The sequence below is a fragment of the Plecotus auritus genome (assembly GCF_963455305.1).
Source record: "Plecotus auritus genome assembly, chromosome: 2".
Lineage (NCBI taxonomy): Eukaryota > Metazoa > Chordata > Mammalia > Chiroptera > Vespertilionidae > Plecotus > Plecotus auritus.
Genome location: NC_137771.1, coordinates 30,920,626 through 30,945,718, shown reverse-complemented (window position 1 = coordinate 30,945,718; position 25,093 = coordinate 30,920,626). Strand labels below are relative to the sequence as shown.

General features: G+C 42.9%; 1 protein-coding gene across 2 annotated transcripts in view; it reads right to left on the bottom strand.

Moving 5' to 3' along the window:
• Positions 1-25,093, bottom strand: part of HIVEP3 (HIVEP zinc finger 3) — a 424,058-nt gene that overhangs the window by 308,818 nt on the left and 90,147 nt on the right. For both annotated transcript variants that reach the window (XM_080655002.1, XM_080655003.1), the window contains exon 2: positions 8,055-8,166. The gene's annotated coding sequence lies outside the window, so the exon portion shown is untranslated. The remainder of the gene's footprint in view (positions 1-8,054; positions 8,167-25,093) is intronic.

The following is a 25,093-nucleotide window of genomic DNA, read 5'->3' as shown; positions in this document are numbered from 1 at the left end:
CCTCACAAGTCTAGCATAAGCAGGATACAAAAGCCTAGCAAGGATAATAGGACAAATGAAAATTACAATCCAATACACTCATGAATATACAAATGTCTCAACAAAATATTAGCAAAACACATCCAGCGATGCATTTAAAAAAAAAAATGAATCCATCATGACCAAGTCGGGTCTAATCTAGAAAAACATGATTAATTTAACCTTTGCCCAACATTAACAAATTAAAGGAAGGGAAAATCACATAAATCCTCTCAATAAATGCAGAAAGAGTGTTTTTTAAAGTGTCATTTGTGATTTTTATAAAAACTATTTGCAAACTACAGAAGAATAAGGAATAATCCTGATAAGGAATAATCAAATGCATAGAGAATATTATTCTCAAGGGAAAATGTTGAACATGAAAGGCAAAACTCTAAGACTTGCAGAAGGCACTGGAAGTGCCTATTTTATGACCTTTTCCCTTGGAAGGAGTCCTCAAAAGGGCACAAAAGGTTAAGTGATAAGGCCGAAACCGTTTGGCTCAGTGGATAGAGCGTCGGCCTGCGGACTCAAAGGTCCCGGGTTCGATTCCGGTCAAGGGCATGTACCTTGGTTGCGGGCACATCCTCAGTGGGAGGTGTGCAGGAGGCAGCTGATCGATGTTTCTCTCTCATCGATGTTTCTAGCTCTCTATCCCTCTCCTTTCCTCTCTGTGAAATATCAATAAAATATATTTTAAAAAAAAAAAAAAAGGTTAAGTGATAAGGAAAGACTGGTAAGTTTTAAACACACTCAAATCCAGAATTTCTGCAACTCTAAAAATATATTTTTTTAATCAAGAAAAATACTACAAATTAGGAGAAGGTATTTTCAACACTCAGCAATAGTTTCCAGCACACATAAAGAACTTCTACCAAAAAAAAAATAAGAAAAATACCAACTACCCAATTTTTAAATAAATGGGCAAAAGACTTGAAAAGGCCCTTCATATAGAAAAAGTCAAAAAGGCCAACAAGTGTATGACAAGATGCTGAACCTCTTTAGTAATCAAATATATAAAAATTAAAACCAGATAAGACGCTATTATACACCCACAAGACTGGCAAAATTTTCTGATAATATGCAACAAAATACAGTGTTAGCAAGGATAGGCAACAATAGGAACAAGTAATTACATACCACAGCTAGGTGCAGAAATTGGTTAAACATAATGGAAATTGATTTTTTATTTAGGTGAAATTTACTTAACATAATGACAATTAATTTTGAACTGTTCCAGTAGCATTGATGAACATAGTCTGTGACCAGTTCTACTCCTCTGTATAGTCCCTAAGTAAACTTATATAATGCTCACCAACTTGAACAAGAATGCTCACAGCAGCACTATTTATAATAGCAAAAAAACTAGAAATACTTAAGTGATAATAATAGAATTGATATATAAGGCACAATATATTCATGCAATGGAATTATTACAGTTCAGCAAAACGAAAACATTTCCGCTACACTCAACAGCATGCACTAATCCAGGAGAGAAACATTTAGCAGCCAGTCGGCATGGGGACTGTCCAGTCAAAAGAGATTCCAGCCATAGTGCTAAATCTGGGTTCCAAAACTCCCTGGCAGGTGTAATCCCTTAAGGAGGTGAAGGGACTTGAAGAGGTCTCATGGGAGCCCTAGTGATGGGAGGAATAGGAGTAGAGGCAGGTAAGCAGCAATTGACCACCAACTGATATGGAAATATCTCAGGTGTTTGTCAATCAGTGCAGCCTACTGATATGCATGAGTTAACTCTAAGCACAAGAATACAAACAGTATGACTCCATTTATATGGCATTCACAAACATGCACAGCTAAACAAGGTATTGGTGAGGGATGCAAATGTAAGCTGGTAAGACAATAAAAAAAGCATGGGGAAAGGAAACAGAAATGTCCAGGAAATGGTTATCCCTCAAAAGGCAGGGTTTGGGATCAGATGGGAAGGAGAAGGGAGCCACTCTTCAAAGGTAAGAGTAACATTCTTTTTCTTAAATTGACTGGTGAGAACATGAGTTATAGACTTTATACTTTTATATACAGTAAATACGTATTCTTTTGTATCTAGTAACTATTTCAGTAAAATTCTTTTAAAAGAACTTCAGCCCTAGCTGGTTTGGCTCAGTGGATGGTGTGTCAGCCTGCAGAGCAAAGGGTCCTGGGTTCGATTCCTGTCAAGAGCACATATCTTGGTTGCAAGCACCTCCCTGGGCTGAGCCCTGGCTGGAGTGCATCCAGGAGGCAGCCAATCAATGTGTTTCTCTCACATCGATGTTTCTCTCTGTCTTTCCCTCTCTCTTCCACGCTCCCTAAAAATCAATGGAAAAATATCCTCGGGTGAGGATTAACAAAAAAAATAAAAATAAATAAAAGAAGTTCATAAAAGAATTTAATAAGAAGCATATAAAATTGCTGTGATTCCTGCCATCCATATCTTTTCTAGCTGCTTGACAAAGATGAGCAACTCAACTATAATAGGCAGAACTCTTAAACTCACTTAAATTCTAAGAGCTTCTACCCAAATCACTCCAGAACCATTTTTGGAAGAATCTCTCTAGTAAGATATAGCAAGTCCCAACCTCCAGAGTACATTCTGCTCTGGCTCTTTAATTTACTACAATCATAAGTACAGTAGTTTTATTTTATTTTTTACTCTCCTGTAATCTTCTCAAATTTTGAAATCTTTAAAATGAGGGCATGGAGTAAATGACTACATTCTGTTTCTCGTGCCTAGATTTCAATGGTGATGCTCTTATTTAAGTCCTTTATCATGTGCTTAAGCTGCGTGCTACCCCAAGTCTCCTCACTGAGATTTGCTGAGTCAGAGGAAGTTTCTAAGAGTGCATGAAGTGTATTTTGAGGGCCAAGGAGTGGGGGGAGTTTGGGAGATTGCACACATGTGCAATTTTTTTTTAATCAACTCCAACAGATGTTTGGCATTTGCAGATCAACATTCGCTTTTTTGGTCATGTGTGAACAGCTCCTAACAGCCACACCACGCGGCAGTGATCCTTTTCCTGAAGCACCAGTGAAAACTGTGTGTTGTAAAGTGACAGTACAAGAGCAAGTCACGTGGGAGCCTTGTCAAAGCTCCTCATCCCAAGACACCACCAGCAAAACAGAAACTCCCTGAAAGTGAGAGAAACTTTATTTCCTTGAGTGCAAGTTGAAAAGGCAAATAATTGGTGGCCTGTGACTAACCATGGAAACCTCTTCTCTCTGGACAGAAACCTGATTCAGAAGGCAGTCAAGAGCCTACACAAGTACATCCGCATTTTCAAATTGGGAATATGCCAAGGGTTTGAGATACATTCTTAGAGGATGTCAAAGGTCTACAGTGTTGAATTTTGATTGAGGAGGTTTTCAGATTTCCTCTTTCATTACAATTAAATCAGTTCCTTTTTTTTTTTTTCAGAGCTCCTCTGATCTTAAGATAGCTTTGCATCAAATGCCAAGCCTGGAAGTCCAATGAATGAGTGGACAGACTAACTTTGGTGACAGAGGCTCAGCAGAGCATGTCATGGATGTATAACACTACTTTTATTTTTTCCATCTCTTTCTATTATTTATCAGCTCTTCTTTGCATACATTACTCATTTTTTTAAGTTGGCCATGAACCCCAATTCAAGAACCCATGGACATTCAGAGAGTTCCCAATATCCCTGGCTGTGTTCCCCCGATCTGAGGGGTATTCTCAGTTCACCTCTGCTGCACATCTGGATGTAAAGCTCTACCCTTCTCCTTTTTTCACAAGGATGCCAGCTACACCTGGCATTCCGTAACACTTGGTAAGGCAGCAAGGAATCACATCTCTCACACATGGCTTCATCAACAGACCGGATGTATGGCCCAAGCACTTATTCCCAAACTTTACCCTCCCAAAAGGGCAGCCGCCCTCTGAAAAGTGTAACCTCCCAGCACCAACCTCTGCCTTTCAAGCCCGCTGGGATTTCAGAGAATACCCTTTCTCCACCTTATTACACCAGTGTCCCTTTGCTTATGCAAACTTGGGACAGTTCTGAGCATTTCTGACCATATTCAATGACCTGTCATTGACAGTTTCTTCTTAGCAATTTCAAAAATGTGTTCAAGTAATGTACAAAAAAATGAGATTCTGTGCAGCTAGATACTGAGCAATATTCTTCAGCCACTTTCAATTATGGTCTTCACATTTTTGACATACGTATTATATTTTAAAAGTGTCAGTAATCACTTTCTTCTCCTTTTATTTTTCCTGGTGCCTTTGTTTTGGAGTAAACTGGGAGCAAGTCAGGCAAAGCTAAGCACTGCTCCTGTAGCTCAGACACCCTTCCAGCTTTGAGCACAATGTCTGAATTGAATAAACATCACAGCTTAGCATGAGGGTGTTGCCATGACACCTTGACCTTGCGATTCTGATGAGCTGTCTAACAGCACACTGGCAGTGAGATGTCCACATTCCCTGCACTGACGCAAGAAATGCATGCCTCCGGGGTTGACTTCTCATCTTTGCATCACTGTGTCACTTCCAACTGCAGCGTTAGAATCACCAGGTTGGAAGGCTCTAAGTGTGTCTCCTGTCACAATACAAGTTTGCATGTTTCCTTCTTAATATTTTCTGCAGCATCAAATGTTAGAACATACATAAGCACTACTAATACCAGTGTAATAGTTCCCTGCTAAAATTCAGCAAGAGATCATAAACTATACACTTCTCAATGAATTTCAACATGAGAGCCTTATAGTTATAATGTAATTTTGATCAGTAAGCCCCTGGCTGTCCAGAAACCTCAGGGTTTCTGTTATCTTGCATAAGTGCAGTTTTTCCTTTAAGCATCATGCAAAAAAAAGTCATTTTGGGTTTATTTCAAATTCTCATGCCTTTTAAATTGGATACACAAAATGTCATTGAAACCTCTCTTTATACATATAGGTCATTGTGAGCATATTGGTAATTATGGGCCCTGAAGATCCATCAGAATATATAAAATTTCAATGACTTGTTTGCATTATATACTTACTGTACATTAAATAGTCTTAAAATTCTATGCTTTGAAGTCCTGTGCCTTTTAAATTTATGTAAAGGGTTTTTTTAGTTTGTCTGTTTCTTACATTACTAGTACTTCTTACTGACACATGATCAAAAAAATTTTTAATAACCCTTGTATAGTATGTTATCAATCTCTTTCAATTTGCTAGGTATGTTTGGCAAACAAATAACCAAGCCTCTTAGGACTGTCCACTAATAAAGAGTCTGAAAGAGGGTATGAAATTTTCTGCAATGATCAAAATGCAGGAGCTGTAGCTCATGGACTTACAGCATCTGTCTTGGTTTACAACTTAGGTCCCCACTAGGTTAGTGAAATTATGTAAATGTGAGGTTCACACTGTTGTAGTATTAGACTAATACCCATCAGCTACAAAGCACATGTTACTTTTTAACTCATCTCATTTTCTTCTCCATATTTCAGTGGATTTGGAAAGGCTATGATGATTACACCCACTTCACAAATAAAGAACAACACTGGTCAAGGGCCTTGGCTAAGTCTAGCTAGAAACACCAGTGCTACCTGTTCCTATAGCTCGTGTTTCCTGCCGTGCCTGCCTGGTATATCTGTAGAACTGTAAATATGCTTTGATTCCACTGGAAATGTAAAGAAGAACAGCGTGTCAGGGCCTCCTTAATGGGCAGCGCGGAGAGCAGAAAAGAACCTGAGAGATACCAGGGAACTCCCAGCGCGGGAAGTGAGCCACAAGTTTAAAACTATCCAGTTGTCACACAGTTGTCTTAATGTTATCTTCCATCAAGTTGGGACCTGGGATCTGCCAGGATTTCAGAGTAAGTGCATCTTCTTCTTGCCTGTAACTTTCACACACTAACTGTCCCAATGGCTCACTTGGCAAGGACCCAAAGACAGCACACAATTCTCCGCTGCCACTGAAACTCAATGGGCAGAGACAGTTCAACAACGGTGCCAGTTAAGCACATCTTAATCCACTGCCCCGGCACACACCTTAGAAGCTGGCCCTTAAAGAGAACCACAGGCGTGTTGAGAGAGAAAAAAAATCTTATCCTGAAGGGGACAAACTTCCCCACCATACTAGTAAATCTGCCCAGCAGCCCTGGGCACTAAGGGGCATGACAAAGGGGCCCCTGTGATAGTCCTGTGTCCTGTGAGTACATTAGCAAAGCAGAGTGGGGGAAGAGAAGAGGGAGAGCTAAATGTCACACACACCTTCCCCTCCTGCCTGCAGATATCTCCATGGGACAGCTGTTCTCCTACCTTGAAAAAAAAATCCCACAAAATTTTAATTCAAGAATGTACAGGACCTCCAGCCCGCACCCCGCAAGTCACCGCAGCTTTAAAGAGCATATGTCATGCATGCATATTGGCCAGCATCTGAGGTCTGCTCTCTGGCCTACAGTATACCCCAACCTCAGGACAAAACTAAAACCCCAGTGGGGCAGAAACTCTTCCCCTCGGTGGGCAGCATAGAGAATAGCTGGGACCCAAAACAAGTGAGTTTGGGGGAGTTCTCTGTTACTTAGGAACCCAGGTTCCTGCAGGGGTGAAATGACCACATGGAAGTTCAGACCAGCAACGACTGGGATGTGGGAGGGTCTTCGATCAACACCAACCCAGAGCCAATTGCACCCTGTCCCCAATGGACATGTGATCTTGGCCTCTGTTCTCCACATAAGATGCTCAAATGACTCGTTCTTCTCCACACTCTCCCTGCCCCCAGCATACACATAGTTACATAAAGCCATCCTAAACATCTTAAACGTGGGACCCAACTTCTTCATTCGGGGGAGGGAGGGCGGGGAGGGTGGGAAGCTGCTTGGGCACACGGTCTGATCATTACTTGGGGTTACATAATCACACCAACAAGGGCTGGAGAACGTGGGGATCGGTTCAGCTCACACCTCATTCTCTTCCCACCCCTCCCCCAACACCCAGAAAAGCGAGCCAATTTTAACACAAGCGAAGCACATGATGTGTCTGGGTGGCACCTGGCTGCTGCCCGTCACCATGCCAAAGGCTGCCAGGAACTTGAAGGTGTGCAGCAGAAAGAGGACCAACGTGCTTCTCACCCGGCGACCAGACCTCGCAGACCCTCCGCCTGCAGCCCCTGCCTGCAAAGTTCAAGGGAGGGTCTGCCAAACCACAGAAGCGCACCGACCTGCCAGGAAACCAGAGCTGCCCCGTTCCAGGAAAGCAGCGCCTGGCCTCCAAGTCCCTCTACACACTTCTGCCCACGTCTGCGCCGGGGCAGGCAGTCCACGCGCTCAGGAGTCCCCAGGCAGCCGCACGATCTCCGCAGGGGCCATCAGCACCAGCAGTGTTGCTAGTTTTAAAAGGTGGTAAAATATGGGGCACAACTTGGAGAGGGGGCACCCACTTGACTAGCGGTAAGGCAAGGATCCCCAACCGAGTAAGAGTTTGGGTTTGGTTTTGTTTGGAGGGGAGGGAGGTTGTGATTTTGCTTTAGGGACATTTGGGGGAAGGGGCTAGGATTAAGGGGAGAAGGGAAAGTTCATCCTTCTGCCTAAGCACCCAGCATCCTGCGAATCTCATTCTCCACCAAGCGGACCACAGACCACGGCGGGCCTGGGCAACCCTGAGCAGCTGCCCGGGCAGCAGAAGGAAATGCAGGTGCTGAGGCTCACTGGACCCAGTCGCCAGCGCGCGGGACCGGCTGCCAGCGAGCAGCACGGCGCGCACAGGGTTACAGCCACCGCGGCTGCCGCTGCCCTGCCGCAGCCTCCGCCGAGCCGCGCGGGTGATTGACGCGCGGGGTCACTTGAGGCTCGCTCGCTCCCCCAGTACCAGGCCGAGCAGCCCGCTCAGCCCACGGAGGGCACCGCAGGCTGTGCGGCCACCCACCAAGCCGGCCCTTGCACCTCAGCACCCCGGACACCATGCCCAAGAAATGCAATGACAAAATGGAATCGCAACTCGCTATTTCATTTCCCAGGGCGGCCGCAGGCAAAAGCACAACAAACACAACCAAACACAAGGAATCCACCCGCAGAATAAAAATCCAGAGTCCCCTACCTTGGGCCGTGGGATGGCAAACTGGTCCTGTGTTCTCTGACCCACGGATCCAGCCCCTTCTTCATGAATTATTCCGGTCAGTCAGGATTTTGTGCATTTTTTTCATGAACACCTGTTTCAAGTAAGGGGTAAAGACCTCATTGAAAGAATTGTCCTTAAAGCAGAACCTGTGCACACATCTGTCCACACAGGCATGCGTGCGTGTTTGTACACACACATATGCACACGGAATATGCATGTACATTGAAGCACCAAACTAGGCAGTTGGATAATGGGAGAAACGGCTGATTGTGAGCATGCTCGCGCCGGGAACAGATCCACCCTCTGTTATTCCTCTGAATAAATATAAATCACCATCAGAAACCCAAACAGTAGCATCCCTCTCGAATTCCTGCTGCTGAAAAACACGGAATAAATTCAGTCCTCAGACACAGAATCTAATCAGCAGCTGTTTTCTGAATCCGGAGCCAACCCATGCCTCGCTTGCCTTTTCCACTATGAGTCCAGACCTTTTTTGAAAGAGGTTTTAACCTTTTAAAGATACAGTACACCAATTATCACTCCTGAATAGCTATCCGTCCCAGCGCAGGAAGTCAGTCCCGTGTCTAAAGCTACAGAGCAGGCTTGCTCACGGTGATAATGATTTCAGTTTTCAGTGCCTTTTTAAAAAAATTTCATATATATAAATATATATATATATGTGGAGAGAGAATGAGAATGCAAATGCATGATATAAAACTGGACACATTTATTGCCATGATGAGCTCCTCATGACTAATCAGCATGTTATGTAAACACTATGATCCTTCACTGCTGAACACACATGTTCACGAGATCAGACAATGCAGGGGACTCATGCAGCACGGGTGTCACCCCTCATGAGCCCCTAACTGCTGATAAAGGACCAGGAAGCCTGCCAAGGGGCTGGAGGAAGTGGGGTTTCTGCCACCTCAGAGGGCACTCCCCACCCTGCCCTGCCCAGGAGCCTCAGGTGCCATGTGCTCTAACCAAAGAATCCGTGTGGCAACTACTTCTAAAGTACAATATAGTCTAGTACCAGATCATGTTCACAGACACATTTTTTAAAAAACCAGAATCTGGAATCAAAACTACCACCTGAACCTTTAGGGTCCCTAAGATACAGACTTAGGCCCTTCTTTAAGATTTTGTTAACAAGATGATTTTGTTGTTTTGGGGTTTTGTTTTTTTTTTGTTTGTTTGTTTGTTTTTTACTTTATTTTGTTAAGGTTAGGTTGAGCATAAGGTAGAAAAAAAAGGGGTGGGTAGGGGATAAATAACACCCAGCCCCCCAAAAAACTCCCAAATGAGTTTTGCTTTTTGGCTTGTTTGTCTTTTTGTTGTTTGTTTGTTTGTTTTTTGTCAGGTATTTCAGCCAACGAAATGATATTTACTCCAGTTTTGTTCTGGCTTTTAAAGAGGTAGCAGTGAGACGAAACCAAAACTCGCTTATGTTTGGAAGGGATGAAAATGCCTTTTACAGTTTCTTTTTATCCCGGGTGCCCTGAGCTTCTCTGGCTCCCACCCAGCAGCAGCAGCTTCCCTGACAAGCAACCCTGGTGTCCTACAACCACTCTCCAGGGCATGTCCCTCTAGCCCTAGCATCAGAGCCCAGTGCACTGTCACCATCCCCTCTTGTCACAGGTGCTGCCTGCACCGGCCCCTCCCAGGCACACACACACACAGTACTAGTATCTCCCTTCTCTTCCCACACCCTCCCCCGCCTTCCAGGCTCTTCAGCAGAAAATGATCATATTTCATGTGTCATCGCTCTAGCTAGCTGGGCCTGTCACTGATTGGCTGGGCACTGGCAGCCGGAAATGTCACCAGCCATACAGCTTAGAACGGTCTCTCCTGTAGCCACCACAGATACTGAGCCCCGAAGGCTCTGTGACAGGCACTGACCTACCACAGGGAGCCTGTCCTTCCTCTCTCTCCCTGGTCTAGCCCATACCCTCTCCCAGCTTCTCTCCCTAACCAGCCCTGGGGGAGGGGATTGCCAAGGGACAGGAGGAAGTGTCCATCTGTACTGAGAGCTAGCGCTACCTACAACCACAGGGAGAGAGGGAGCCACTGAAAGTCCTGTTCGTCCCAGAATATGAGGAGAGAAACTAAAGATGTCTCCGCTTGGTTTTAAATATATAGAAAAGTGTTCTTGACAAAAAACAGTATCTCCTGACTTAAGGAAAAATTATCAGTCCAGATGGGTGAAAAGATTTTTATGCTCTCAGGAGTTTTCTGTCACATCTAACATCACAGGCATCGAGGTGTCATAATCATAATGTCCTAGGATGACAGGCAATCGGGAAGGTAATTCAGTCCATCCTCTGCCTTGAAACAGAACATCTCTTAACCCTTCAGAAAACTCACCAGAGAAGGAGACTTCTTAACTGGGCTTTGCACTGCCACACAAGCTCCTAAGAGCTAAATGGTTTTAGTGATGACCAACCTGAATCACTTTTGGCTATAATTTAAGCTTAGTCCCTCCTGCAGGTTTAACAGGGTCCATCATGCAAGTCTCACCTCATTCCATTCTCCTAAATTAAACCCTACTCTCTGGACCTTTCTGTAAAAGTTGTTTTGCAAAACTTTCATTACACTGCTTTATTTTTTAGACTTGAGGGACGAGCCTTGCTAGGGCCAGATGAGGCTGCGTGTCATTTGGTCCAGCCATCCATATGATGCAACCCCTGCTACTATGTCCACACTGGGGCTTTGGGTTTCAGGATGGCACATTGGACCCATACATATACTCGCTTCTACATCTCTAAAAAAATTTTTTTTAAATAACCAAAAAATCTGTCGCAGTGCTAGAAACCATCATATAAAGCCATCAAAAGCTGGCAGCTTGAAGACTATGGGGAAGATATGAGTAGATGGGACGTGAAGAGCAAAAACTAATTAGTGCTGATAAGCTCGCAATTCTGCACAGACTCCCTAAGAAGAAAGTGCACAGGTTTCCAGAAAAAGATCCTTAAAAAGTAAAAACTCGAGGAGAAATCAAGATGGCGGCATAGGTAAACACCTAAACTGCTGCCTCGCACAACAATTTCAAAACTACAACTAAAAGACAAACGGACATCATCCAGAACCACAGGAAGGCTGGCTGAGTGGAAATTCTACAACTAAAAGGAAAGAGAAAAGCACACTGAGACTCAGAGGAGCGGCAGGGGGCAGAGGTACTGAGACGCGCACGCACACGCGGAGAGGACTGGCAACTGAGTACGCAGCTGGCTTTCCAAGTGGGAGAGAGGCAAAAGCTCCCAACTGCGATGAACTCCAGTTCTAGGCGAGACTCTGGGGACCCAGACTCATAAGGGGTGAAACTGGACTGTCAGGAAAGAGAAAAGCACACTGAGACTCAGAGGAACTGCGGAAGGCAGAGGTACCGAGGTGCACACATGGAGAGGGCAGGCAACTGAGTACACGGCTGGCTTTTTCAAGCAGGAGGGAGACAAAAGCTCCGACTACACTGAACTCCAATTCTGGGCGAGACTCTGGGGACTCAGACTCATTCAGGGAGAAAGTGGACTGTCTGGCAGCGGGCGGAACTCGAGGGCGGCTTTCTCTCAGAGGTGCTTGCAGCGATTACCATGGGACACTGAGACACAGGGGCTATTAGGGCAGGGCTGACGGCAAACGAGTGCTGTCTGCTCCATCCTGAGACTCAACCCCATCCAAGCTGAGCACAGAGGCTTTTGCAAGTCTTCTCCCATAAAGGTGTCTCCAGCACAGAAGTTCTCCCAGCGTAGACACAGCTGATCCTCACAGCCAATTGGCCTAGAGGTCAATTCCTCCCAGTAATACCAACAACATTCAAGGCTTAACTACAACAAGACTGTGCACACAGCCCACAAAGGGGTGTACCAAGAGTGTCCACCTCAGGTAACTGGGGAGGCTGAGCCACTGGGCCCTAGAGGACACCTAGCACAAAAAGCTACTCTACCAACTCAGGGAAGCAGCGAAATGGGGAGACAAAGAAACAGATCACAAATGAAAGAAATGGAGGAAAGCAAACGACTGGATATAGAGTTCAAAACCACGGTTATAAGGTTTTTCAAGAATTTTCTAGAAAAAGCCGATAAATTTAGTGAGACCCTTGAGGATATGAAAAAGGACCAACTAGAAATTAAGCATACACTGACTGAAATAAAAAATATTATGCAGAGATCTAACAGCAGACTAGAGGATCGCAAGAATCAAGTCAAAGATTTGAAATACAAATAAGCAAAAAACACTCAACCGGAAAAGCAAAAAGAAAAAAGAATCCAAAAATATGAAGATAGTGTAAGGAGCCTCTGGGACAACTTCAAGCATACCAACATCAGAATTATGGGGGTGCCAGAAGAAGAGAGAGAGCAAGATACTGAAAACCTATTGGAAGAAATAATGACAGAAAACTTCCCCCACCTGGTGAAAGAAATAGACTTACAAGTCCAGGAAGCGCACAGAACCCCAAACAAAAGGAATCCAAAGAGGACCACACCAAGACACATCATAATTAAAATGCCAAGAGCAAAAGACAAAGAGAGAATATTAAAAGCAGCAAGAGAAAAACAGTTAGTTACCTACAAGGGAGCACCAATACGACTGTCAGCTGATTTCTCAACAGAAACTATGCAGGCCAGATGGGAGTGGCAAGAAATATTCAAAGTGATGAATAACAAGAACCTACAACCAAGACTACTCTACCCAGCAAAGCTATCATTCAGAATTGAAGGGCAGATAAAGAGCTTCACAGACAAGAAAAAGCTAAAGGAGTTCATCACCACCAAACCAGTATTATGTGAAATGCTGAAAGGTATTCTTTAAGAAGAGGAAGAAGAAGAAAAAGGTAAAGATAAAAATTATGAATAACAAATACATATCTATCAACAAGTGAATTTAAAAATCAAGTGAATAAAAAAATCTGATGAACAAAATAAAGTGGTGAATATAATAGAATCAGGGGCACAGAAAGGGAGTGGACTGACAATTCTCAGGGGGAAATGGGTATGGGGTGCAGGAAGAGACTGGACAAAAATCGTACACCTATGGATGAGGACAGTGGTGGGGGGCGGAGGTAAGGGCAGAGGGTGGGGTGGGAACTGGGTGGAGGGGAGCTATGGGGGAAAAAAAGAGGAACAACTGTAATAATCTGAATAACAAAGATTTATTAAATTAAAAAAAAAGTAAAAACTCAGGGTACCAAAGATTGGAAGAGGTCAAAGGTATCAATTCAGCAGCAAATTAAAGGACACCAGGGCCCTGGCCGGTGTGGCTCAGGTGGTTAGAGCATCCTGCACACCAAAAGGTGGCAGGTTTGATTACCGGTCAGGGTATGTATGGGAAGCAACCAAATGATGTTTCTCTCTCTCTCTCCTTCTCAAAACAATAATAAATTTTTAAAATTTGAGGGACATCAGGAAATAGGCTGGTTCTCTCCATACAGATGGCAGTTATTTTTCAGTGTCTTTGAAAGTGGGAAGTTTATCCCTAATACAAGTAGAATTCAAAGATTGAATAGGGGCACGACTGCTGCTTAGCAGCTCATTTGAGGATACCATAAAGAGAAGAAAATAAACAGGAGAAGAAAAAGAGATTTAAATAATCAGATAAGACACAAGATAGAATGAAGAGATCCAGAGTATCCAATATTAGTTTACTAGGAGTTCCTGAAGGAGCTAGCATCATTAACAAAGGGAAAAGCAATAATCTAGGTAGAACTAGAAGAACATTTCCTTGAGCTGAAGAAAGACTTTAGACCTTGAATCCTAGGGGTCTATTGAGTGCTGGGCAGCAGGATTACTGAGAAGTTCACAATTCTAGATGTAATCTGATATTCCAAGAACAGAGATACAACTGCAAGTTTTGTGATAGGGGAGAAAAATCAAGCTACTTAAAAGAAAGAAAATCAGACACATTAGCAACACTATGCTTAAAGATAATGGCACTATTTTTATAGAATTCTAAGAGAATATTATTGTAACCCAAGAATTTTACCAGCTGCCAAACTATAATTTCTCTCATATGTGATAACAAAAAAGGCATATTCAAAGACACAGAAATTATATCAGCCAAATACTCTTTGTGTGGGTTTTTTTTTAAATGATTACTTGGAGTTTTATTCTAGCTAAGGAGAAACATAAGCCAAAATAGGGAACTCAAGAAAGGAGAACATGTTATATAAGAAAATGTAATGAGGACTAAAGCCAAAAGATGTATGGTTCAGTATAAAAATAATTGATAACACAGTCATAAAGTTTAATTTAATTGTTAGAAAGAAGTTTTAAAAGATAACTTCCATATTGTTTTAACAAGAAATTTGGGAGATTCAATGTACCAGTTAGTAAAATCACTAGAATAAAAAATAAAGTGAGAGGATTATTATAAAAGGCAGACAATTCCAATTCCATTTATCTCAAGACCACATTAAAATAATAAGGACAAAAAAGGAAGATAGCAACGTAGGTAAATGCCTATACTCACCACCTCCCACAACCACATCAAAATTACAACTAAAATACAGAACAACCATCATCTAGAACCACTGGAAAGCTGGCTGAATGGAAGTCCTACAACTAGAGAAGTAAAGAAGAAAGCACACTGAGACTGGTAAGAGGTGCAGAGGCACGGAACAGCTGGTCCAACACCCACATGCGCCACTTTTTTAATGAGGAGGGAGATAGTCTCTGTGGAGGCCGCCCAGAGGAGCAAGTGGTCTCATCCCCACACCAGACCCCCAGCCCAAGGTCCCAGACCTGGGAAAAGAAGTCCCTACAGGCAGTAAGAACTATGGGCTGTAAAAACCAGTGTGGATTAGGGCTCAGTGACACAGAGGCTGCTGGAGACCCAGTTGTTCCTCTTAAAAGGCCAGCACTACAAAATGAACTTACAAGGTCCCACTTCCTCTGAGCTCCAGCACCAGGGCAAGGCTTGGGAGCACAGACACATACGAGGAGGAACTGGATTGTCTGGCATCGGGGCAGGAACTCGGGGGCACCTTTCTCCCAGACAGAGGTGCTTGCAGGGATCATTGTTCCTATGCTGACACCTCCCTGGTTGCAGAGCTGACTGGCAGCCATTTCTGTTTGCTCTGCCCTGGTGATTCTCTAAGACCCCACCTCCTCCAATTTACAACCCCAGCCAAGCTGTTTGCAGCAGCTTTTGCAGATGAATGGCCTGTCCTTGCTCAGGCTAAAATCTCTCAAGCTGCAACTGGGCCAGGGAGCCCCAAACCTATCAATAAAAGGCCCAAGACCCAGCACCAGCACCAGCCTGCCTTGCTTCATAGTTGGGCTTCATCTGGGGCACTTCCAAGCCTTATACAAAGAGGAGGAATCTGCAGATCTCTCTGTAGCTCCTGCTGGGTGGCCCAAGGCAGTGGCTGACTTTGTATGTCCCTGGAGACCCAAGAGCCAGTGTACCCAGTGGTCAATGTCAGACCATACCAGATTACAACTCCACACATCCATAAGCAACACACTTAAGGGGAAGACTGAGTGAGCATCAAAGCCCCACTGAAGCAAGTCCTACTCCACAGGGGTGTCTCCTGCACAGCAGCTCTACAACTGTAGTCACAGCTGGTCCTCACAGCCAGTTGGCCTGGAAGTCAATTCCTCCCAGTGATACCAACAACAATCAAGGCTTAACTACAACAAGACTGTGCACACAGCCCACAAAGGGGTGCACCAAGAGTGTCCACCTCAGGTAACTGGGGAGACTGAGCCACTGGGCCCTATAGAACACCTACTACACAAGGCCACTCAATCAACTTAAGGAGACATTGCAGCTCTACCTGATATATAGAAACAAACACATGGAAGCAGCCAAACTGTGGAGACAAAGAAACATGTCACAAATGAAAGAAATGGAAAAAAGCAAACTACTGGATACAGAGTTCAAAACCACAGTTATAAGGTTACTCAAGAATCTTCTACAAACATCCAAAAAAAATGGAAAAGGACCAGACAGAAATTAAGCATACACTGAATGAAATAAAGAATAATATACAGGGATTCAACAGTAGAGTAGAGGATTCTGAGAATCAAATCAATGATTTGAAATATATGGAAGCAGAAAACACCCAACCAGAAGAGAAAAAAAAAATAATTAAAAAATATGAAGATAGTGTAAGGAGCCTCAGGGACAAGCATACCAATATTCACATTATGGGGATGCCAGAAGAAGAGAGAGAGCAAGATATTGAAAATCTATTTGAAGAAATAATTACAGAAAACTTCCCCTACCTGGTGAGAAATAGACTTATAAGTCCAGGAAGCACAGAGAGTCCCAAACAAGAGGAACCCAAAGAGAACCACACTGAGACACATCATGATTAAAATGCCAAGGGCTAAAGATAAAGAGAGAATCTTAAAAGCAGTAAGAGAAAGCAGTTAGTTACCTACAAAGCAATGCCCATATGACTGTCAGCTGATTTCTCAACAGAAACTATGCAGGCCAGAAGGGAGTGGCAAGAAATATTCAAAGTGATGAATAGCAAAGACCTACAACCAAGATTATTCTACATAGCAAAGCTATCATTCAGAATTGAAGGACAGATAAAGAGATTCATAGACAAGAAAAAGCTAAAGGAGCTCATCACCACCAAACCAGTATTATATGAAATGATGAAGGGTATTCTTTAAGAAGAAAAAGAAGAAGAAAAAGAAAAAGATCAAAAATATGAACAACAAGATGACAGCAAATTTCTATCAACAATTAAATCTAAAAATCAAAATAAATGAATAAGAAATCTAATGATCAGAATAAATCTAATGATGAATAAAACAGAATTAGAGGCATGGAAATGGAACAGACTGATGAATCTCAGAAGCAAGGGAGGTGGGAACCGGAGGAGATTAAACAAAGATCTTATATGCATATATGCATTATCTATGGACAAGGACAATAGGGTGGTGAAGGCCTGGGGTGGGGCTGGACCAGGTGGAAGGGGGCAATGGGGGGCGAGGGGGAAGGGACATCTGTAAAAATCTCAACAATAAAGATTTTTTTTAAAGACCAAAAAAATAATAATAACAATGACTTTTTAAAGTTGAAATACACAATGACAAAATAGTAGGAGGGCCATTAGCCAAGAAAATTGAAGAAGAATAGAGGGGGATTGAATTTATCAACTATAAATATATACCTTCATGCTACAGTAAATAAAACTGTATAACACAATTGCAGAAACCTACAAAATGGATTGATGGCACTGGGTGAAGTCAAAACACAGATTCAGTGTTTGTTTTGTAAAAGGTAAGTGATAAAAATTGAATTTTAAATGTATAGGTAAAGAATTGATTATTCAATAAATAGTGCCAAACTGTGGCTATTTGAAAAAAAATTATTTCTTCTAACTCACACCTTATACAAAACATTCTATTTTCACACACACACACACACACACACAAAAAAAAAAAAAAAAAAAAAAAAAAAAAAAAAAAAACAAGGAAAAATAAACCAATAAATCATAACCTTTATAAAGGTGTGGGGTTTTTTTCTATTAGTGGAAAGAAAATCTGGTTATCTAGTCTATGCTTAACTACCATTGTGGTTAGCTAAATAATGGTCCTCCAAAGTATCACTTCCTAATCTCTGGAAACTATCCTAATCTTAGGGTCTTGAGATGGAGATATTTTTCTGAATTATCTGAGAGAGCCCTAAATGAAATCACAAGTCTCCTAATAAGAGGGAGGCAGAGGGCATAAGAGAAGATGGCAATGTGACCACAGAGGTCAAGATTAGAGTAATGTGGCCATAAGCCATGGAAACCTGGAAGGCACCAGAAGCTGGAAGAGGCAAGCAACAGATTCTCCCCTGGAGCCTCTGGAGGGTACCCAGCCCTGCTGATATCTCAGCCCAGCGAAACTTGTAGCAGATTACTGGTCTCCAGAATTCTAAGCAAATAAACATATTGTTTTAAGCCACAAACTTTGTGGTCATTGTTACAGTGGCCATAGGAAACTAGTCCAGCCACCATAATGGGAAACATAGTACTTCATAGGATTATAATTACCAGCAACAATAGTTATTATGTGCCGGCACTGCTAAGTTATTTACCTATCTACTCTCATTTGCATGCAGGTAGGCAGTAGAGAGGTGCCGTTATCATGGCTCCACCACTCTGTAGCATGTACCCCTGGGCAAGCTTCTAATGATGCTTTGTCTCATCTGCAGAGGTACTTATTTGACAGGGTTGTTGAGGATAAAGTGAGATCATCTATGTAAAATGCTTAGAACAGTGCCTGGAAATAAGGGTTTGATCACTGATAACTAATAATGAGACAGCCTTCCTTGTGTATGCTGGCTGAGGTCTGTCTCCAGAGAATCCCCTCACTAATGCTAGAACTTCCCTTTGGATACATACTGAGCAAGGGTCTCTCCTAATCGACTGTCCTTCAAAAATCGGCAGACATCGCTTCTTGGCCTTTTGGCTAAGATCAAGTGTAGTATCTGTTCTTACCAGTTTATATCTGATATGTCTTCTATCCAAGGACATTATATTAAACTAGTGGCCCAGCGCACAAATTTGTGCACATTGAAAGGAAATTAATTAGAAGAAATCCTATCTAATAAAAGAGTAATATGCAAATTGACCATACCTCCACTACACCCACCAGTCATGCCCACCAGCCACGCCCACCAGCCAATCAGGAGCAAATATGCAAATAAACCCAACCAAGATGGCTGCAGCCACAGAGAGCAAGAGGGAGGCTTGGGTTTCCCCAGCAATGGAGGAAGCCAAGCTTTCCGCCTGCCTGGCAGGCCCAGGCCTCCACTCAATGCTACAAAGTTTCAATTATAGAAGATAAATAAAGCCCAACAGAAATGGCGGCAGCCATGGAGCTGGAGAGAGCAGGAGGCTAGGGTTGCCCGCAGCGATGGAAGAAGCCAAGCTTCTGCAGCCCTGGCCTGCTTGGCCTCTGCTTAAGGCTACAAAGTTTCAATTATAGAAGATACATAAATCCCAACAGAAATGGCTGCCACCACGGAGCGAGCAGAAGGCTCAGCTCCACTCCAGACTACAAAGTTTCAATTGTAGAAGATAAATAAATCCCAGATCCCAGGGCTTCTGCTTGGGTCGCCAGGGGGCGTGGCTGGCCTGCAAACCACCACAGGCCCCTCGCCCAGGCCGCCCCACGCCCCAAGGGAACCCCCACCCTGATCCGGGACACACTTCAGGGCAAACCAGCTGGCCCCCACCCATGCACCAGGCCTCTATCCTATCTAATAAAAAAGTAATATGCAGATTGACCATAACTCCAACACACAAGATGGCTGCCCCCATGTGGTCAAAGATCCTGCCCCCATGTGGACACAAATGGCCACCACAAGATGACCAGCAGGGGAGGGCAGTTGGGAGGAACCAGGCCTGCAAGGGAGGGCAGTTGGGGGTGATCAAGCCTGCAGGGGAGGGCAGTTAGGGGTGACCAGGCCTGCAGGGGAAGGCATTTAGGGGCAAACAGGCTGGCAGGGGAGCAGTTAGGCATCAATCAGGCTGGCAGAGGAGTGGTTAGGGGGTGATCAGGCTGGCAGGCAGAAGCAGTTAGAGGCAATCAGGAGGGCAAGCAGGTGAGCAGTTGGGAGCCAGCAGTCCTGGATTGTGAGAGGGATGTCCGACTGCCCGTTTAGGCCCGATCCCACTGGGATCCGACATCCTCGAGGGGTCCCAGATTGGAGAGGGTGCATGCTGGGCTGAGGGACACCCCCCGTGCACGAATTTCGTGCACTGGGCCTCTAGTATTTTAATAATGCTATTTGCCCTTTCTCTATAATAGAAGTGTCAACCAAATTCATGATCGACAATGACAGATCGAAACACACACGTGATTGGCGCCAGTGAGAGCTTTATACGTATTGTGCATGCACGAGTCAACTTAGCCTTTTATCTAAATGTACCGGTTAATAATGCGGGTTTTGTAATCAAAGAAAACATGACAATTTCAAGAGAAATATCAAAAGTGCTTTATTCAAAGTAATGTCCATGGCTAGCTACACATTTCCCCCATCTTTCAGGTAATTTGTGGATACCATCCCAATAGAACTTTTCTTGTTTTGAGGTAAACCATTCAGAGATCCAATTTTCCACTTCTTCGTATGTTTTGAAGTGCTGCTCAGAAAGTGTGTGTGCCATCAACCAGAACAAGTGGTAATCTGAAGGAGCAAGGTCTGGTGAATACGGCAGGTGGGTTAATACTTCCCAGGCAAGATCTTTTAACATGTCTTTAACTGGTTTTGAAGTGTGTGATGGTGCGTTATCATGAAGCAAAATTACTTTGCTGTGTCTTCTGTCGCATTCTGGTCATTTCACGATCAAAGTGTGGTTCAAATTGATTATTTGTTATCGGTAATGATCAATATTAATGGTTTCACCTGGTTTAAGAAGCTCATCATACACCACACCTTTCCTGATCCCATCAAACGCAGAGCATTGTCTTCTTTCCACAGCGATTTGGCCTTGCAGTCAATGTTGATGGTTGACCTGGATCAACCCATGATTTTGTGTGTTTGGGATTCTCAAAATAAATCCTAGTCACAATTCAATGCAAAAAAGACTTTCTTTCATGCCAGTGAAGCAACATTTTACTGATGACTTTTCGGTTTTCCATTTGTCTTTCGTTCAGTTGACATGGAACCCATTTTCTTTCCTTTAAAATCTTTCCCATTGCTTGTAAATGATCAGAAATTGTTTGCTGAGCAATGTTTAATTTTTCTGCAAGTTGTTTTTGAGTTTGACATGCATCTTCATCCAATAATGCTTGTAATTGTTGGTCTTCAAACTTTTTTGGTTGACCTGGACGTTCTTTGTCTTTCACATCGAAATCATCACTTTTAAAGTGTTTAAACCAGTGTTCACAATTATCTTGAGATGGAGCATGTTCACCATAAGCTTCCCAAAGTATACAATAACTTTTTCTTCAAAATAAAGGAATTAAAACTTCCCGCAAATGCTCTGTTTTTGGCACAAAATTCGACATTTTTAAGTGTAAAAATATCTATGATGTTAACACCTTCAGCAAATTTGACATATGAAGTTTTGAAGCTTGCTGTCAATACAACAAAATAGCATACATATCAAATCGCATATATATCAACATATGTGTAACTCCATCTATTGAAAAAATCTGTATTATTAACTGGTACACTTAGTATAAAAACCTAAGCGACCATTATGACTGAATGACCGGATGACCGGCTGGTAACTATGACACGCACTGACCCAGACCTTGCTGCTGGGGCCCTGACAGCCCCGAATCTGGTTCACCTACACCCCAGACCCAGACAAGAGGGAGGAAGGAGCCCGATTCCTTGTGGAATCAGCCATGCTTTAGCTTGCTGCTGGGGCCAACCTCCTGTGGTCCCTCTCCCCGGCTGGCCAGGGCCCCCGCCTCCCGATCGGCCCCAATCACCAGCCAGACTGAGGGACCCCACCGATGCACAAATTTGTGCACCAGGCCTCTAGTATATATAGAATAAACTTGCTTAAATAGATCTGCTTTCTGACTTACCTAAACTTTTTCCAGTCCAGTGAAGCACCCCAACTTCTCTTTTAGGTAATTGTCAGCAACACAGCAGTAAATATCAACACGAAGCAGATTATGATTGTAGATCACGCAGGGAGAACAAAGGGTAAAATATTTAACTGCAGCAGTGTTTGACTATATTCTGTGCAATGACAGACCCTGAAGTCATTTTCAAAGTCCACCATTTCTTCTTTTCAGTTGGGTCAAGTTTCTAAGCTTTCTAAATCTCTGTTTTCCAGCTAATGAAAAGAAAATATTCCACCAGGTCTCCTATCTACCTACTCCAGGACCAAATGAGATGAGGCACAGGCAAACCCTTCACAGACATTTGGTTAAAGTGTAAAATGTTTCCACCTGGCTATAAAGCAAGTCTGTTCCTGGGCTGAAGGAACGGCAAGGAGGCTAATCACTAGGGAGAGGAAGCCAAGTGTTGCTATGTGATGTCATTACCTGGCACCCACAGCAACCATTTCCAGGCTGGGCTGGGCTGTGGGCCGTACTTTGCGCCATGGGGTCTTGGCAGCATTGGCTGTGATTTGGTGAGGTGTTGCTCCGGGGTCTGTGTCCCATTTGGGGGAAGCTGAGTGTTGCTTTGTGGATGCCAGATCCATAGTGCCATTTCTCTGAAAATGGCCAGTGCGCGTCACAGCAGCTCCTGTGTTGAGCATCTGCTCCCTGGTGGTCACTGTGCGTCATAGCAACCAGTTGGATGGGCACTTAGCATATTAACCTTTTATATATATAGATGTATTTTTGGAATAGGGAGATGGAATAGGAGCTTGCTCTGTCCACTCCACACATCGACCCAGTATTGCAGTACCTCCAGGAATGGCACACACACACACACAAAAAAAAAAAAATTAAAAAATCTGAAGACAATGATCACGTGTTGAAGAGTCTTAGCTTTTCCAGACTATACCCACCTGGTACCAAACATAGTTATACAATATTATTGATTATATTCCCTATGCTGTAGTTGACATCCCCATGATTATTTTGTAACTACCAATTTGTACTTCTCAATCCCTTTACTTTTTTCACCCAGTTCCCCAACTGCCATCCACTCTGTCAAACACTGGTCCTCTCTCTATATCTATGAGTCTGTTTCAGTTTTGTTTACTCATTTATTTTGCTCATTAGAGTCCACATATGAATGAAATCATATAGTACTTGTCTTTCTCTGACTGGTTTATTTAACTTAGCATAATATTCTCCAGGTCCATCCATACTGTCTCAAAAGGTAAGATTTCCTTCTTTTCATGAGTAGTAGTCCACTGTGTAAATGTACCACAGCTTTTTTTATCCACTCATCTAGTGATGCGTACTTGGGCTGCTTCCATGGCTTGTCTATTGTAAATAACATTGCAGTGAACATAGGATAGGGATGGATATATTCTTTCGAATTAGTGTTTCGGGTTTCTTTGGATATATCCTCAGAAGTAGAATTGCTGGATCATAAGGCAGTTCCATTTTTAATTTTTTGAGGTAACTCCATACTGTTTTCCACAGTGGCTGCACCAATCTACATTCCACCAACAGTGCATAAGGGTTCCCTTTCTCCACATTCAAACCAACACTTGTTGTTTGTTGATGGCAGCCATTCTGACGGGTGTGAGGTGATATCTCATTGTGGTTTTAATTTGCATCTCTCTGATGATTAGTGACATTGAGCATCCTTTCAGATGTCTTTTGGGCATCTGTATGTCCTCTTTAGAGAAGTATCTATTCAGGTCCTTTGCCATTTCTTAATTGAATTATTTGTATATTTTTGGTGTTGAGCTTTATAAGTTCTTTATAAATTTTGGGTATTAACACACTGAGGACCAGTAGTTTTATTGCTAGCTTTATCCAGTGGCAAGATAAGTTTCTATTGAACAAGTACAACAAATATTTTACATAAATGTTAAAGGCACGCTTTAAAATTAAATACCCATTGCATTTTGAAGTTATTTATTACATGTTCTTACAAGCTAATATCTTTTTAAAGTATGATACTTTGTAAAACACTGTGTAATATGAAGCAAGAATTCTCGTGATCCGTCTGCAATGTGTTAAGACCTTATCAGATGTATTGGCAAATATGTTTTCCCATTCAGTGAGTTGTCTTTTCATTTTGTGGATGGTTTCCTTTGCTGTGCAAAAACATTTTAGTTTGATGTGGTCCCATTTGTTTATTTCTTATTTTGTTTCCTTTCTCAAGGCAATATGTCAGGAAAAAAATATTGCTATGAGAAATGTCTGAGATTTTACCATCTATCTTTTCTTCTAAGATTTTTATGGTTCCAAGTTTAACATTTAAATCTTTAATCCATTAAGAGTAATTTTGATTTTTTAAAACAGTAACTACAAATACCTCCTGTTGGGACAGAAAACCATTCTCCACAGAAAACATAGCCCTGGCAATCTCTCTTTGCCTAAGTCCATGTGCACCCACCTCGCTTTGGACACCTGAAAAGTGTATTGACAGCATTCCTTGCAAGACTTAGAGTCAAAGATAAAAATACTCCAAGTGCCGGACTCAGGACACTGGGCAGTAATTTCAGAAAACTCTATCCTGGGCCAGCTTAAAACAGACAAGAAGTACCGGTTGACCCTCTGCACACTCTATGGCAGAAGGACTGAGTGGACAGGCTCTGAAGAGTGTCAGACAATGTGGGTTAAACCCTGTGGGATCTTGAGGCAATTGCTTACTCCTCCCCTGCCTCAGTTTCCTTACCTGTAAAATAGGGATATGGTGGCCTTACCACAACATCTAAGGCAGATTTCCCCCTAATTTACAGATGATGAATAGGAGGCTTATGTTCCTTGTCTGAGGACAGACTATTCGGTATAGGTCAGCGTGAGGAGTAAACTCTGGGATCATTTGATTCCCACTTCATGTTCTTTCCTCTTCCAAAGATGAAGAAGGAAAATATGACGACAAAGATAGAAAATAAGTTATCAAATCATGCCAGAAAGGATGACCTACTCACCAGAGGGAAGGTCAGATGACTCTTAATGTGATGCTCAAGATGAGAGCCAAATGAGGTGGCTTTCTTCTAACTTCTTAGGGAAGCTTTCACTGGTCAGCACTCCAGGATGATGTTTAAGAAACAAAGATCTGGCCCCACTCCCTTCTTACAATCATTCAGCTTGTTTGGGGCCTTGGTGGGCTGCTTTTTAATGCAGAAAAAAATTGCCCAAGGCCAATGTGCATCCCTCTTTTTGCTCCTAGTAACCTAAAGAAAATATTTTGGAATCCAAAGCCACACACACACACACACACCAAAAAGAAAAAAGTCTCAGAGTACCGATTCGTAACCTTTCTTCCCTTTCTTCTACCCCCTTGCCCCTCAGATGTGAGGATGCCTATCAAGGACCTCAGCAATCCATGGCAGATGGTGTCACCAGGAGGCACACAGACTCTCCAGCACAAGTGTTTTTATGATTGGAAAAATCCCTGTTCCTGTTCAGAATCAGTGCCCTACGTGGAACGGTTGTCAATTTATGAACAACAAAATGGAATATTAAGAA